The sequence below is a fragment of the Camellia sinensis genome, chromosome 7 (assembly GCF_055761805.1).
Source record: "Camellia sinensis isolate YWXY chromosome 7, ASM5576180v1, whole genome shotgun sequence".
In the NCBI taxonomy this organism is placed as follows: Eukaryota; Viridiplantae; Streptophyta; class Magnoliopsida; order Ericales; family Theaceae; genus Camellia; species Camellia sinensis.
Genome location: NC_138967.1, coordinates 111,635,340 through 111,645,945, shown reverse-complemented (window position 1 = coordinate 111,645,945; position 10,606 = coordinate 111,635,340).

Genomic DNA, 10,606 nt, shown 5'->3' with positions numbered 1-10,606 from the left:
CTCAGTCAGCTGAATGCGGCCGAGAAAAAACAAAATGAGCTCCAGACCGAGGTGGACACCCTGAAAAAGTCAAAAAAGAAAGCTTGCCGGGCTGCCAATAACGTGGGTTTCAACGAGGCCGAGCAGAGCTACAAGAAGCAAGTCTTTGCGACACAAGACATATACTTCAAGGCTGGCTGGAAATCCGCTTGCGAAGACCTCGGCCAGGGCTCTGACACCGACGTATTTGCCAACCCTCCTCTAGCTTCGCTACCGGTCTACCTCGTGCCTTATGCAAACGACGTCTTCAGCGCTTTGCAGGCTGAGGCCGAGGAAGGACTCGAAGAAGGAGACGGGGAGACAGATTCTGAGGAAGAAGATGCTGAGGTGCAAGAGCAGCCCGGCAATGAGGAGCCCGGTGCCCAAGATACCAGTCCAACCATTAACCTGGATGCCGGCGAGGACGAATTCACCAATCTATCCCCTTTAGTTTGGTTTTCTTTTCTTTTTTGTATTTTTGCTTTCAACACTTTTGATGTGACCGGGCTCTGTCCCCACCTTCTGTAGTGATTTTCTTATCAATGAAAAGTTCAAATTTTGCCAAGTGTTTGCACGGTATTCATCCAAGTTATCTTCATCAAAACATCTCGGTGTAAATCATTATTTGAACAAAACACCTCGTCGACCGGAATTCACACCTCGAATGAAGCACTTAAGCAGAACAAAACAAATTCATGAACCGAAATAACCATCTCGGTTGTAACAAAGTTGAACAAATCAACACCTCCAACCGGATTAGATCATCTCGGTTGGGAATCCAAAGTTGGGCCAAAACACCAACTCTTCCGACCGGAGTACATTATCTCAGTTGGAAATCCTAAGTTGGACAAGACACCAACTCTTCCAACCGAAGTACATCATCTCGGTTGGGAATGCGAAGTTGGACAAGACACCAACTCTTCCAACCGGAGTACATCATCTCGGTTGGGAATGCAAAGTTGGACAAGACACCAACTCTTCCAGCCGGAGTACATCATCTCGGTTGGGAATGCGAAGTTGGACAAGACACCAACTCTTCCAACCGGAGTACATCATCTCGGTTGGGAATGCGAAGTTGGACAAGACACCAACTCTTCCAACCGGAGTACATCATCTCGGTTGGGAATCCGAAGTTGGACAAGACACCAACTCTTCCAACCGGAGTACATCATCTCGGTTGGGAATCCAAAGTTGGACAAAACACCAACTCTTCCAACCGGAGTACATCATCACGGTCCGTAACATTAAAACAACAGTCCAAGTGCTAAAGCAAAATTACTTCTATAAATTGACAAAAAGAATTACATGCTGTGGTGCAAGCCAAAAAATTTCTTTGCACAAGAAAAGAAAGCAGAAGCTTAAAAATAATACAGTTTCAAGTTGGCCGCATTCCATGGCCGGGGTATTGCTCTCCCCTCTAAATCCTCCAAGTGGTAAGCCCCCTTGCCCGCCAGACCAGTGATCTTGTAGGGTCCTTCCCAATTTGCCCCTAGTTTGCCTTCTCCTGGCACCAGGGTGTTGCCCATAATCTTCCTCAAAACCCAATCACCAACTTTGAACGGTCTGGGGTGCACCGTCTTGTTATACTTCTTTGAGAGCTCCTGTTGGTAGGCGGCCACATGGATGAGGGCCTTCTCCCGACGCTCGTCCACTAGGTCCAGCTCCAAGGCAATAGCCTCGGTGTTCAGCTCGGGCTCAAAACTCTCGCTTCTGAGGGTGGGCATTTCAACTTCCAAGGGTATGACCGCCTCCATGCCGTAAGCTAAAGCAAATGGAGTTTCCCCGGTAGAACGTCGCGGGGTTGTTCGGTATGCCCAAAGGACGCTAGGTAATTCCTCAGCCCATTTGCCCTTGGCCTTTTCCAGCCGTTTCTTCAACCCATCCAGTATAGTCTTGTTCGATGCTTCGGCTTGACCATTGGACTGCGGGTAAGCCGGAGTGGAGTTGTAGAATTCTATCTTCAAATCTTCACAAAATCCTCTGAATAGGCGACCGTCAAACTGGGTGCCGTTGTCAGAGATCAAAATCTTGGGGACGCCAAACCGCGTGACCACGTTCTGCCAGACAAACCGCTTCACGTCTTTCTCTTTAATGGTTGCCAAGGGCTCAGCTTCAACCCACTTTGTGAAGTAATCTGTGGCCGCGATGAAGAATTTCCGGTTGCCCGGTGCTGTTGGCAGTGGTCCCACTATATCTAGCCCCCACATGGCGAAGGGCCAAGGACTGGTGAGGGGAAGAAGTTCCCTAGCAGGCTGGTGGATCTGATGGGCGAATTTCTGGCATTTTTCACACTTGCGGACATATTTTTGTGCGTCGGCCTGCATGCACGGCCACCAGTATCCCTGCGAAATAGCACGGTAGGCCAAGGACCTGCCTCCACACTATTCGGGTGCACGCACTTTAAATAAGGACCAGTGAAGGACTTCTTATATAACACGCCAGATGAAGAGAGCCAAAACCGCTCTGACTTCACCCGGATTTTGTGTGCTTCTTTCTTGTCAGTTGGAAGAGTCCGGTCTCTGAGGAACAAGATCAAGGGGTCCATCCAAGAGGGACCGAGCGCGGCGCAGAGTATATCTGTCTGCCCGGCGTGTTTAATGCTTGGCCGCGGAAGAAAGTCAATCAAAAGAGGGTTTGGAAGAGTATTATCCACCATAGAAGCGAGACCGGCCAGTTCATCAGCTCGGCTGTTTTCTTCCCGGCCAATCTGTTGGACTCTAATTGCCTCAAACTGCTTGATATGTGCCCTGACCAGAGCCTGGTACTTCGCCATCCTTTCATCCTTTGCTTCATAAATCCCAGAAACTTGGTTAACCACAAGCTGGGAATCATTGTACACCAGGAGCTCGGCAGCCTTCATTTGAATTACGCTCTTGAGCCCGACGAGAAGTGCCTCGTACTCAGCCTCGTTGTTAGATGCCGGGAAGCCAAGCGTGATAGAATGTTCAATGGTTAGGCCATCCGGGGAGATAAGAACGATACCTAGGCCGGCACCATGGCGGTTGGACGCTCCATCAACAAAAAGCTTCCACATGTCCCCCACAAAAAGCTTCCAGCAGTCGGATGGGTCCTGAGAGTTGCGAAGGGCAATGGGATCACAACTGCTCGGCTGTGCGGTGTCAAGTTCGGTGTTGACCGGTTCAAATTCAGTGTCCCTTGGTGATTCGACGCCGGACTCAGCAAGTTGTTCTGTAATGCTCAAGTCTGTGGGCGAATCATCAGGTTGCGATGTGAAGCCGGCCGCAGGTTCTGAGCTGTGTGGATCCATTCCTTCCCCCATTGATGATTCGGCACCGGACTCAGCAAGTTGATCCGTAATGCTCAAGTCCGTAGGCGAATCATCAGGTTCTGAGCGGTGTGGTTCAATTGCTTCCCCCCTTGGTCTTACGGGACCAGATAGAGTGGATGGGTTGGTGACACACAACTCCGTCGTCGCAGCACCGGGTGGTATGACCGTGCAAACTGAGGGAACTTCGACGGTGCGTGCTAACTCCGCGGCGTTACCTCCTCCAACTGGTTGTACCTCGGTTGGCATTGCGTGCATCTCATCATCTGCCTCGATAATGTCGACCGGGCATACCGGATGAGTGCTAGGTGAGAACTTGGCGACAAAATCTGCCAAGGTCTGGGCTTTGATAGCGGTGCGCGGCTGGAACTTCACATCAAACTGTCCCAACTCGACTGCCCACTTAAGAATTCGGCCTGAAAAGTCCGCGCGTTCAAACAAAGCCTTGAGGGGAAACTCGGTCAGTACGATGATGGTATGGGCGTGGAAATAGTGCGCCAATTTTCTTGAAGCCATCATCAAGGCCAGGGCAAGCTTCTCTAACGGCAAGTATCTCGACTCTGCCGGTAACAAAGTTTTGCTGACATAAAAAATTGGGAGGTGCTTGACTCCTTCAGCCCGGACTAGCACCGCACTGACTGCGTGCTGGGAGACGGCAAGGTAAAGGTAGAGTTCCTCACCTGGCTCTGGTGTAACCAATAGCGGCGGAGAAGACAAATAGTCCTTGAGCTCGGCCAAAGCTCGGTCACACTCGTCATCCCATGAGAACTTTGACTTCAATGCTTGAAAGAAAGGGCGGCAGCGATCTGATGACTGGCTTATAAATCGATTAAGCGCGGCGGCCATACCGGCCAGATGCTGCACGTCTTTAGCCGAGCTGGGCTGCTTCAACTCTTGCACGGCTCTGATCTGAGTAGGGTCTGCTTCGATGCCTCGGTTTGTGACTAGGAATCCCAAAAAATTTTCGGATCCCACGCCAAAGGCACACTTTGAGGCATTCAAGCGCAGCTTGTGCTTCTTTAGAATGGCAAACATCTCGGCTAAGTCGGACAAATGGTTTGCCTCATGTCGGCTTTTTACCACCATATCATCGATATAAGCCTCCATTGTTCGGCCAAGCAGAGGAGCGAACATTTTGGTCACCATCCTCTGAAAAGTTGCCCCGGCGTTCTTCAAACCAAAAGGCATGACTCGGTAGCAGAAGAGTCCCCTTGGAGTCGTGAAAGAGGTGATCTCTCGGTCATGCATGGCGATCTGGTGATAGCCGCGGTACGCATCCAAGAAACTGAGCCTATTGTGTCCAGCCGTCAAGTCCACTAGCTGGTCAATGTGCGGCAAAGGGAAGCTGTCTTTGGGACAAGCTCGGTTGACTGTCTTGTAGTCGACACAAACTCGCCACTTCCCATTCTTCTTAGGCACCACTACTGTGTAGCAAATCCACCGAGGATAGTGCACTTCCTGAATTGCTCGTGCCTCGAGCAGGTTCTTTACCTCCTCAGCAACTACCTCGGCGTGATGCAACGCCGATCTCCTTATTCGCTGGATGACTGGCTTTGCTCCAGGGAAGACATTGAGGTGATGGCAGATAAAACTTGGGTCGAGGCCGGGCATGTCGTAAGGCGACCATGCAAGGACTTCGATATTCGCCATCAAAAACTCAATCATCTCGGTCCTCTCTATGGCCGTGAGACTTGAACCGAGCAAGAAGAATTTGTCCGGCTGCTCGGTATCAAACCGCACCTCAACCAATTCCTCAACAGCCTTATCTTCGGCATTGGTGCCCACATCATCCAAGACACCCTGGTCCTCCGATCCCTCAATCATTTGAACGAATCCTTTGGCAGCCCGGCTTCCGTTGACCGCCACGAAGCACTGCTTGGACATGACCTGATCGCCCCAAATCTCCTCGATTGCCCCCATAGCCGAGGGAAATCTCATTACTTGGTGAAAAGTTGATGCCACGGCTTTCATGGCGTGTAGCCATCCCCTTCCAAGGATAAGGTTGTACGTCGAAGGCACTTGCAGCACCCAAAACTCAACTTGTTTGACCACAGATCCCGCTTTGGCCGGCAGGATAATCTTTCCCAAAGGCCACTCCGGTTGTGAGTTGAATCCAACCAACGGCGAAGTTGCTGGAGCCAAGTCTGTCTCCCGGAGTTTAAGCTGCTTGAACGCTTCATAATACATGATCTCGACCGAGCTTCCCTGATCGATCAAAATCCGTTTAACATCAAATTCCTTGACGCGTAGTGTTACCACTAGGGCATCGTTGTGCGGCGTCTGGATACGCTCTAGATCCCTTGAGGTGAAACTAATCACTTCTTTTGCTTCGGTCTTCCCCCTTTTGATGGCTAGCTGAACCGACAAAACTTCCCTCATATGTTCTGCCTTTTTTATCATGCCCCGGAGTTCACAAACACGCTCCGGTTCCATGATGCCGTGGATGACATTGATAACTCCCTGTGGTGGTACGTCTCGATCATCCTGTTCCCTAGGATTGACCGGGGCCTGATTCGGCTTTACTCCGCCATCAATGTAGAGGTCTAGATGCCCGGCCGCAACCAGTTCTTCCAAATGTTGCCGCAAAGGCAAGCAATCCTCAGTCCGGTGGCCTCTCTCCCGGTGGAATGTGCAACGGTACCGAGGATTATAGCCCTTTTGTCCATCGCCCAACTTAGCAGGAAACCGGACATACTCCTCGTCTCGGATTTCACTAAGTATGCGATAGATTGGAATCTTGAAGACCGTGGTAATGCCAGTCCTTGCCTTCAACCTTCGGTTCGCGTCCGCTACGACATCTCGGGGGTAGTCATCCTGGTCATTCCGACGTCCTCTACCCCAGTTTTTACCGTTCGAGCCGCGGTCTGATTTCTCTGCTCAGTCATTTGAGCGGCTGGACTCTTGCCCAACTGCATGCACTTTGCCTGCTGTCTTCTTGTCTGTTGCTACCGAAGCGGCCTTCACGGTAGAAGCTGACGCGTCATCCTCTACTCGGATGTGCTCATTGATGCGCTGCATGAGCTGGCCCATGGAGGTCGGCTGGTGCATGGTAAGCGAGTCCCGCAGTCTATGCCCGACCGGGAGACCACGCTTATACTGTGTGATTGCAAGGTTGACCGGGCAGTCTAAGATCTCGTTGAAGGTTTCCCAGTACCTTGAGTTGTACGCCTTCAGTGTATCGCACGGTTCCATCTTGACACTTAGCAAGTGATCGACTTCCTTCGGTGTTTTTGTGTTGGTTTTGAAGCGCGTAACAAACGCCTCGACCAACTGATGCCACCTTTGTATGCTCCCTTTCCGCAACCTCTCGAACCATTTTAAGCCCAGCTCGCCTAAACTTGACGGGAAGATTAGGCACATAAGTCCGTCATTGCGCCTATGTCCGGCTATAACCTGTCGGAAATGGCTCACATGCATGTAAGGGTCGGTTTTTCCGTCGTAAAGTGTGAACTTAGGCTGGTGGAAGCCCGCTGGAAGCGGTGTTGTTTCTATTTCTAGGGAGAAAGGGGTGGCGCTCAGCCTGGCTAAGTCCGTATCTTCAAAGAGTGGCACCGCTTGACGGGGTGGAGGCATTCCGACCTCCTCGCTGGCGTGAACCCCATAGGATAACCGCTGGAACGCCGGTATTCTCTGGGCTTCGCGTCGGCGAGCCCGCTCCTTCAAGACTGCCCGCAAATCCTCTGAATGAGCGGAGTAAGAGTACCTCGACGTCGTCTCCGGACGTGAGGGTTTGTAGGTGCTGTCTTGCGCGCTTGACTTCTCTGCACCTGCGTCGGAATCACCAACCTGGTAACTTCTGGTAATAGATATGGACTGAGTACGTCGCTGACTCTGTCCGCCTGAACGGCGGGACGGGGTGTGCTCACTGTGGTCTCCCACTCCAGCTATGTCCGGCTATGACCTGTCGGAAATGGCTCACATGCATGTAAGGGTCGGTTTTTCCGTCGTAAAGTGTGAACTTAGGCTGGTGGAAGCCCGCCGGAAGCGGTGTTGTTTCTATTTCCAGGGAGAAAGAGGTGGCGCTCAGCCTGGCTAAGTCCGTATCTTCAAAGAGTGGCACCGCTTGACGGGGTGGAGGCATTCCGACCTCCTCGCTGGCGTGAACCCCATAGGATAACCGCTGGAACGCCGGTATTCTCTGGGCTTCGCGTCGGCGAGCCCGCTCCTTCAAGACTGCCCGCAAATCCTCTGAATGAGCGGAGTAAGAGTACCTCGACGTCGTCTCCGGACGTGAGGGTTTGTAGGTGCTGTCTTGCGCGCTTGACTTCTCTGCACCTGCGTCGGAATCACCAACCTGGTAACTTCTGGTAATAGATATGGACTGAGTACGTCCCTAACTCTGTCCGCCTGAACGGCGGGACGGGGTGCGCTCACTGTGGTCTCCCACTCCAGCTACACCATTCCCTTTGACGTGCCGCTTCAGATCCTCCATCTCCGCCGCCATTCGCCGGATGACAGCATCTTGGTCTCTCAACTTACTTTCCAATCGCCCGGCGTGTGAGTCTCTCCTCCGCCGGTGACCGTCTGGACTCCGTGAATGACCATGACTTCTTCCGCGCTTATCCCGCGCGTCTACTGACTGTCCTCCAGTGGGCGTCCCCAAGTCCGCCATTGGATGGACGGCGGGAGGACCTTCTCTCCTTCGGATGAACTCTAGGGTGGCTCCATCTATGGCAGACAACGGAAACTCGTTGTTGTTCGCCATGGACGGCGATCAGATGAACCAGGAAGACAAGGTTTTGTCTGTCAAGTTCCCACAGACGGCGCCAATTGTACGGGGTGGGAATATTCCGGCAAGCCCGTACTCCTTTCTTCCGAGCTCCATCGATGTCCGATCACCTGCGAGCAAGAAACAGTGAGCTACTCGGCGGTGTGTGGCCGGAAAGACCCTCCGACGATCAAGTTAGCACACACCTTAGGATGGATAGAGAGAAGGGAGAGAGTATTTTGGGTGTAAGAATTCCTTACAGAGATGTTCGTGTGTCGCGTATGGGGGGCGCAGACATGCTTATATACCCTCTGCGCCCCATATCCACTCCCAGTCATCTCCTGACACGTGGCTCCACTATCCCATCTGTCAGCATAAACCTTGCCGATCATCACCTAATCTCAACTGCCCGCCTACTCAGCAGGAGCTTGGCGGCCGAGCTGCCCCATCTGTTGCTATGTCGTGCTGTGCTACAAACCCAAGCACTTCATCGGCTAACACCAAGGAGGACCGAGCTGGGCGGCATCTCGGCAAAGCCTTGCCCGAGGCACCTTCTATGGTCGGCCTTTCTGCCGGTCAAACAGTTACCTCGGCTGACCTCGCCTTTCCGGGCGCCGGCCACTCAGCTCGTCTGGCTTCGGCGGTCCTCGGACCGAGCATCCAGGTCCGACCGAGCACTGCCTTGCCAAGCAGTTTCTGTACGGTCCAAGGTGGCACACACTCAGCCCAAACTCTGCCCGGCCCAAGTTCTGGTAGCCCATCTCTTGGACGGAAAGTCGATCATCTCGGCCCCATGCAATGTTGGGCTTTCAACCTGCTCAGCCGTTACCTCGGCCCAGCTCCAGATCATAAATCACCCTCTCAGGCAGCCCACCTTGGTGGTATCAACAAAATTTTCATTATCAGGGCACAAGAGATAGTGCTTTTTATTGTCATTGTTTCTTTTCCTATGATGGTTTGATTGGTTGAGGTGTTTGGTGATGAAACTAGGGTTTGTGATGAGAGTGTACAATGATTTGCAGACAAATGTGAATTGAAGTATAGAATCTATAGGTAGTCTTGCAAGAATTTCAATTATAAGTTCATTGGGTAGGTAGTCTGACATTGTTCTCAGAGGAAGAACAATGTCAGACGATATAGTAATTTTGGAATAGAGATTATACAAGCCCTAGCTTTAGGGGTTTTGAGAATGAGAGCAAAGTTGGAGAGTATACTTACAATTGTTATGATCCATACATACAAGCCCTCGTATTGACAATGCAAATCAACAACGGAGCATTTCAAAGTTCACCCGTTTCTTGGAACACAGCTTTTGAGCATTGTTATTGGGGAAAATTACAAATAGACGTGCTCTACAAAAATAATTACTTACCATGAAAAAGTTATATTTTTAGTAATTAAAATTTATAAATTTAATCATTATTTCAAAAAAAAAAAAATCACTGCTACACTGTTCAATTATTTCCCCTTTGTTATTTGGAAAAATTATAAATCGGTGGAAAGATTTCAAAAAAATTGCTAATTTATAATTTCCCCTTGTTATTTTTTATGAGAAATAACTTATCATTGGATTTTTCAAAAAATATTTGAATAGTCATTGGAAAAAGTTATAAGTTAATGTTTAATGGCTTTTGGCAGATTGTTTTTTATTTTGTTATTTTTTTTTGTTGTTGTTTGTAGTTATTGTTTTGTTGTTTGTTTGGCCTTTTAGGTCTTATTGCTTTTATTTTAATATAACCATTTTTCATGCTCTCAAAAAAAAAAAAAAATTATAAAGTTTATCAATAGTAATTCTATATAAACAAAAAAATTATATATAATGATATGAAGTATTGCTATTAGTACCTCAATTAATACTTTGGACCTCTCGTTTCTTTGAACCACTACCTATAAAATTCAAAATCTTAAAAATTTCTAAAAGACCTCAAATAATACCAAAAATTATTCTTGTAAAAATATCACACCCACCAAAATACACAACCTTTAGCATACCCCTTAAAAATTCTTCATCTCCCAAAACCCTTAACAGTTGATCAATTCTCCAATCTTCCTCTCACCGTCAAGAGAGCTCTGCCGTCGATCCCTATCATAGCCAATCTCTTACCATTGACCTTTCTTCGTCGTCGATCTCTTTGCCGTCGATTTCTCTGCCGCCATGTTCAGATCTGTGTTGCTGAACAAATTACCCATGTTTGGACATGCATTACTGAACAATTTGTACATGTTCAAACTTGTGTTACCCAACATTATAGAATCGTAAAATCTTGTGCCTGTGAACAAGTTTGACCCATCAAATTTAACAAATAAAGATAAGTATGCATGACCTAGTTTGATTCACAAATTTAAAACTAAAGTTTACCACATTTCCAAGACATAAGTATGTATTAAGGTTAAAAGTATTGAACATATGAATAAAAAAAAGGACAAACTACCAATAGATTTTAATGGTTGGACTTAATTCCCATAAAATCCTATTGAAATCATAATAAAATCGTTGCTAAAAACTTTTTGTGACAATTTTTTGCATATGTCACTAAAAATTGACAATTAATGACTTTTTTTTTTGTCACGACTTTTATAAATTGTCACTAAAA